The sequence below is a fragment of the Nerophis lumbriciformis genome, linkage group LG33 (assembly GCF_033978685.3).
Source record: "Nerophis lumbriciformis linkage group LG33, RoL_Nlum_v2.1, whole genome shotgun sequence".
Taxonomy (NCBI): domain Eukaryota; kingdom Metazoa; phylum Chordata; class Actinopteri; order Syngnathiformes; family Syngnathidae; genus Nerophis; species Nerophis lumbriciformis.
In genome coordinates, this window is record NC_084580.2 from 24,308,197 (window position 1) to 24,314,723 (window position 6,527).

The following is a 6,527-nucleotide window of genomic DNA, read 5'->3' on the forward strand; positions in this document are numbered from 1 at the left end:
TGCAATTTGATTGGATGAATGCTGTGTGATGAAAACAAAGTAGATCTAATTTGATTGGCTGTTGTACTGAGACCACACCAGCTGACACACGCAACGCTGATAGACAAGTACACAATGAAAAATACGGAGCGCTCCCGAATAACTTTTTCATCTTTGGGTTTTGGGGAAAGTAGCAAGTCATGTCAAGTCATGTCAATTCAAAAGGCTCAAGTCCAAGTGAAGTCACAAGTCATTGATGTTAAAGTCGAAGTCGAGTTGCAAGTCTTTTTACATTTTGTCAAGTCGAGTCTAAAGTCATCAAATTCATGACTCGAGTCTGACTCGAGTCCAAGTCATGTGACTCGAGTCCACACCTCTGCTATTTAAAGTAATTGAATCAGGGCCTTCTTTCCTCCCATGAGGTCTGTGGAAGACGAGGAACCCTTCTTAAGAGAAAACTCTGAATGTAAACAAAACTGCTTCACTGCTTGAGTGTGAGTTAAGAATTTAGAGGAAGTCGAGGACTAAAATGTCTCAACTTCCAGGGGAGTGCAGAAGAATGTAGATCAGGGGTTGGCGCAGTAAGCCTCCTCAGAGAACATAATACAACGGGGGCATCCACTACTCCTTGAAAAAAAGATTTTCTGCACAATAAACATAACTGTTGGATTCCCCCCAAACCCCTTAATTATTTTCTGTCATGAACGCCTCCCTCATAAAGAACATAACTTTTTTTTTTTTTTTACATCTACCCCGAAATATTACGGGCCAGATTACCGTATTTTCCGCACCATAAGGCGCCCTGGGTTATAAGCCGCGCCTTCAATGAACGGCATATTTCAAAACTTTGTCCACCTATAAGCCGCCCCGTGTTGTAAGCCGCATCTAACTGCGCTAAAGGAATGTCAAAAAAACAGTCAAATAGGTCAGTCAAACTTTAATAATATATTAAAAACCAGCGTGATGTGGGCGCGCATGGAGTCGTATATCAACATGGACGGAGCTGCGTGAAAAAAGCCACCCGGCCTCTTCGCGTAAACTTCCCTTAACCACTCGCTCATCTTTTCTTCATCCATCCATCCCTTCGAGTTAGCTTTTATGATGACGCCGGCTGGAAAGGTCTCTTTTGGAAAGGTCTTCCTTTTGAATATCACCATGGGTGGAAGTTTCTGGCCATTAGCATGGCAAGCTAGAACCACAGTGAAGGATGACTTCTCATTCCCTGTGGTGCGAATATTCACCGTACGTGCTCCCGTTGTATCCACAGTGCGGTTCACAGGAATATCAAAAGTCAGTGGAACCTCGTCCATGTTGATAATGTTCTCTGGCCGGATCTTTTTTTCAGCTATCTTGTTTTTACAATATGCACGGAAAGTAGCCAGCTTTTCTTGAAAGTCTTTAGGCAGTTGCTGTGAAATAGTAATCCGTGTGCGGATGGAGAGATTGCGTCTTTTCATGAACCGGATCCCTGTCGCTTAGTAGGAGCCATTTTGTGGTCTTTACAGATGTAAACACACAAAGGAAATGAAACGTACGGTAATATCCGCGCGCTTTTTCTTCTTCTACGCGGGCGGGTGGTTGCTTACAGTAGAAGAAGAAGCGCTTCCTGTTCTATGGGGGCGGGTGCTTACCTTGGCGGTTGCTTGCGTAGAAGAAGAAGCACTTCCTCTTCTACGGGGAAAAAAGATGGCGGCTGTTTACCGTAGTTGCGAGACCGAAACTTTATGAAAATGAATCTTGATATTAATCCATATATAAAGCGCACCGGGTTAAAAGCCGCACTGTCAGCTTTTGAGTAAATTTGTGGTTTTTAGGTGCGGCTAATAGTGCGGAAAATACGGTACTACACTGGATGATGGACCACACCATGCACATAAACATATGGAATGTAGCCCATGTCAGCTCATCATGGGTCTGTCACAAGGGGAGGGAATGGCACAAAATCTTGCGATTTGGCCAAAAACAGTAAATTAGCTCCGTTTCTTCGTACTCCTTCTCAGACATGTCCAAGTGTTAATCTGTGATGTACTTCAATAAAACATTAAGCGTGTTGGGAATAAACTGTGCCAAACAACAATAATAAACAATACATACGTTCCCTAATGTTAGAACACAAAACATTGCAACAAGTTTATGTGAATTAGAAATGTTGAAAAATAAAATAAAACCATATCAGAGTTATTGTGACCAAAATATCACGGTTATCATAAATTATCACGGAATTGTCAAATGTGCTTAAAAATAACTAATACCTTGAAATATTTTAACAAAGTGTTTTTAAAATAAATAAACACATGTATAAGAAATTAGCAACACACCTATTTAATATACTTTCCTTAGCAGAACAAACATTATAAATATCGTTCTACTATTATATGAGTTTTAAAATATGTTTTTATATGTTCTAATTTGTAAAGGTTTTAGAGTGTTTATTGTTAAAGGTCAAATGCGTGTTGTTTGTAAGACGTTAATGTGTTTTGTATTAGTGATGGATTCCGGAAGCGAGCTAACTAACTACAGTGAGACGATGTTGAGTCAAAAAAAATGCTTTTAGTCAAAGTCTGCCAGCTAATTTTGTCTATATACATATGTGTGGCTTTCGTAACACATCGCCATCAAAGAAAAAAAAGCTTTGGTGTTGTTTTGTTTGTATTTACCAGAATTAGAATCAAAATCAGAATAGTTGTATTGCCATTGTTTGAGAACGGGTTCACAAACTAGGAATTTTTCTTGGTGCAGTCGTGCAACATAAAACACATATAACACAGATTTGGTAATAACAAGAGCTGAAATTGCGGCTATTTTGACTGTCCTTAAAACATTGATTAATGGTTTTTTATCAGCACTTTTCCCGTCATTGCTATAAAATGGACAAAACTTTAATAGAGTTATTAGTATTCATGTAACAGTGTAATGAACAGCACATTTACGGTAGGCATGAATATGTCTGAACAAAGTTGCCATCTTTATTGTTAGTTGGCACTAGGGATGTAACAATAAAGGGTATAATTGATAACCATGGTAAAACGGTTAGTATTACCATTTTAAATGAAAATGATCAAAAACAAACACGATTGATAACTGCACTGAATGACTGGTTCCAGCACGCAAGCTGAAATGCTAACATGAAAACAAGAGACATTAACGTCTTTGCCCACAAAGAAACAACTTACCCCAAAATAATTTATACAAACAAATTGCTGTCTAAGCAATTAAGCTACTTAATTGTGCACATTGACCCTACAAACTGTGGTCTCTTAGAATATAATGATTGTTCTATATTAGAGGAATACCTCAGAAGACTGTGTTATACAGAGTTTTTTCCGAATTTAAATATGTTTTCTGAATGTAAAGTTCTTTATTGTGTCTAAAGTTCAATAGACGTTAAACAAGAGACGCTATTTTCCCGAGCATCTGATATTTAAGGTTATGCTTCAAAAATCTAAAGAACTTTAGGTTTCATTCAAAAGTGTCATGGTGAGACTGTGTGTGCGTGTGTGTGTGTGTGTGTGTGTGTGTGTGTGTGTGTGTGTGTGTGTGTGTGTGTGTGTGTGTGTGTGTGTGTGTGTGATCTGAAAGATCTTTTGGCTTGTGGTGGGAATGACCTTTGGTCCTTTCGTCCTCCGACGGAGGTGTGTGTGTTTGCTTGTGTGCCATTTCCCCCAAACGCTCTCGCCATGCCATGACGGGTCCGACCACAACCGGTGTAAACACCCCGCATTCAGAGTTGAAAGTCTCCATCGAAAAGACGTCGGGCTCGGTCGGATAGGGACCGGTGATTTTAGGAGCACGAAGACTGGCGCGGAAAAACCAACGACCCGAGGCCGAAGATTTCGTCTCCCAAGTAGCGCTGAACAGAATTCTTCTCTCACTCAACTCAGCCATGGTCGGGTAAGTAGACAAGCTTCCTTTTACGCGTTTATCGATCGGTGAAGGATCACGCCACAGCAAATCGTCCATCGCCAGACTTAACACGTCCCAATCTACGGTAGATAGCGATGAAACGTTCGCGAAAAGGCTTCCGTCTCTTTTCTCTTTCAGCTGGAATAAGCAGACATCTCCCGTCTCACATCTGAAAACGTATCCAAAAGATCCATCCATCCCGTAAGCTTCCAAACCCCATTTCTCACGCAAAGACTCGGATGCCGGCAGCTGAGTACGACTCAGAAAAACCCTACTTTTCTGCGGGGCGTTGAGGTAAGTTTTCAACACACTATTTTTATAAATGGTCACCGGTGTTTGGCTAATCATGGCTAAAATGAATGAATTTCTGTAGCGTACTCACAAAGTCTTTACTGCTCAAAACGTATAAAGTTCCGAAATACCAACCGCGCAACTGTTTACAGAGTTTTGTAACCTTTTACTGAGTGTTGTAACCCCCTCCTCATTTTTCCCACGACGTCATTCAACCCCCTTCACCATTTTCCCACGAACCTCATTAATATTCAACCGTATTTGACCCCGCATCCATCAAATTTGACAGATGGTCAACCTCATTCATATTCATAAGCAGATATTGCCTTTGTTTCCTCTTTTTCCTTTGTTTTCTTTGTTTCTTTTGTTCCCTTTGTTTCTTTTGTTCCATTTGTTTCTTTTGTTTCCTTTGTTTCCTTTGTTTCTTTTGTCTCCTTTGTGTCTTTTGTTCCCTTTGTTCCTTTGTTCCCTTTGTGTCCTTTGTTGCCGTTTTGTCCTTTGTTTCCTTTGTTTCTTTTGTTGCCTTTGTTCCCTTTGTTCTCTTTGTTTCCTTTGTGCCCTTTGTTCTCTAGCCCCGCCCCCTTGACCTTTCCTTTGTTCTTCCTTGACCTTTGGCCCCGCCCCATCCATCACAATTTTTGACATAAGGTATAGCCTTACTTCTCTCATAACAACGAAAAAAACAGCAGTTACACCCTGCTGCATGTTGGTGTTGTGGGAAAGAAGGACATTTTGCCCGAGACTGTCCTAAAAAAAAACAACCAAACAACAACAATCAAGGTTCAGCATGACTAGGTCAGGAGACATCCAAATCTCCAAAGACAACACCAAAAGACAAAGAAAATGATCAGAGTGATCATAAGACATACTAAGTTATGAGAACTAAAGTGAACAAACAGCAAGTACACCAGAATAATAATTGAAATAAATGACAAAGAAATCAAATTTCTGTGTGACACTGGAGCATGAAGAATTACATGTAGAGAATAAAACTAAGTGGAAACACAATTTCTGAAAAATCAGCAGTCCGTCCAGTAGACTTACAAGGACAAGACATGATGACTGTTCTAGGATTAGCGATAGCATTAGATTATGAAGGGGGAATGACTGTTAAGAGATAAAGAAATACGCATGCATTTTATGGTTTTGGATTGTTGTTGACCCTGTTGTGTTGTGTTGTGTGTGTTGAGATGGATAAAAATAGAAACATAGATGTATTACATCTAAGTTTTATTGTGAGTAGTGTGGATAGAGAAGGAGCGAGAGAGAGAGAGAGAGAGAGAGAGAGAGAGAGAGAGAGAGAGAGAGAGAGAGAGAGGTGAAGAGAATGGATTGGGAAAACATGGAAAAAGGGACGTTTATAACCTTACGTGAATGGTTTCTAGGAGAAGAGAATAGACGTATAAACATTGTGTACTAGTGTAAGGAAGAGATGGATAGAGGATGTGTTGTGAGGAAAAAAGCAAGTTCAAGAAAAGATGAGAAAGTGACAAATGTAGGTGCATGTGGAAAAACATGGTGTTCGTGTTGTCAGCGTATGCTATTGGTGGTAGATCGCTGCAAGTTTGTTTGTTTGTTTGTCTGTTTGTTTAAGTGTGTATCTTTCCTGGAACAAATTGTGTAAAAATTGTGTAAAAATTGTGTAAAAACCTCGAGGTTCGAATAAAAAGAGGCTCAGATAAAAATAGTTTCAAATAAAAATAAGTGAAATATAAAATATTGGACACTGGCAAAGATGTCAAAAAGACGGTAGAGGTGAGGAGTGACAGAAATGTTTAAAAATAAATGAAGAAATGGGAAGAAATCAATAATAATAATTAAACTCAAAATGGAATAAACTAATGTGTACGCCAGATAATGTGGAGGTATTGAAATAAGATATGAAGAAAATGTAGACTGAAGATATACATATATTTATATATATAAATAGTGTTTTTATGAGGGACCCATCAGTGATAAATATACAAATAATTAAAATAGTGCAACAAATAAAAACTTAGATTAATAACTATAATAAGAGTCGATATGTATAGCATGATCAAGTGATATAAAGTAAGTTACATGTTTATAGGCATAGGGGAAAAAAAATAAAAACGCTCTTCGAGTGTTGTTCGCCTTATCTCTTAGGGTGTGCACTCACACACACACACAACCTTGTGTGCGTGTGTGTGTGTGTGTGTGTGTGTGTGTGTGTGTGTGTGTGTGTGTGTGTGGCACATTGGGAGTGGAAGTTTGAAAATGAATGTATTACGTGCAAGTTTAAAGTCTGTCTAACTTTAAAGTGTAGTCTAACATTCTTAGGTTAGATTATAATTTTTTTTTTACACATTTGCAGTACACCATACATCTGGGTG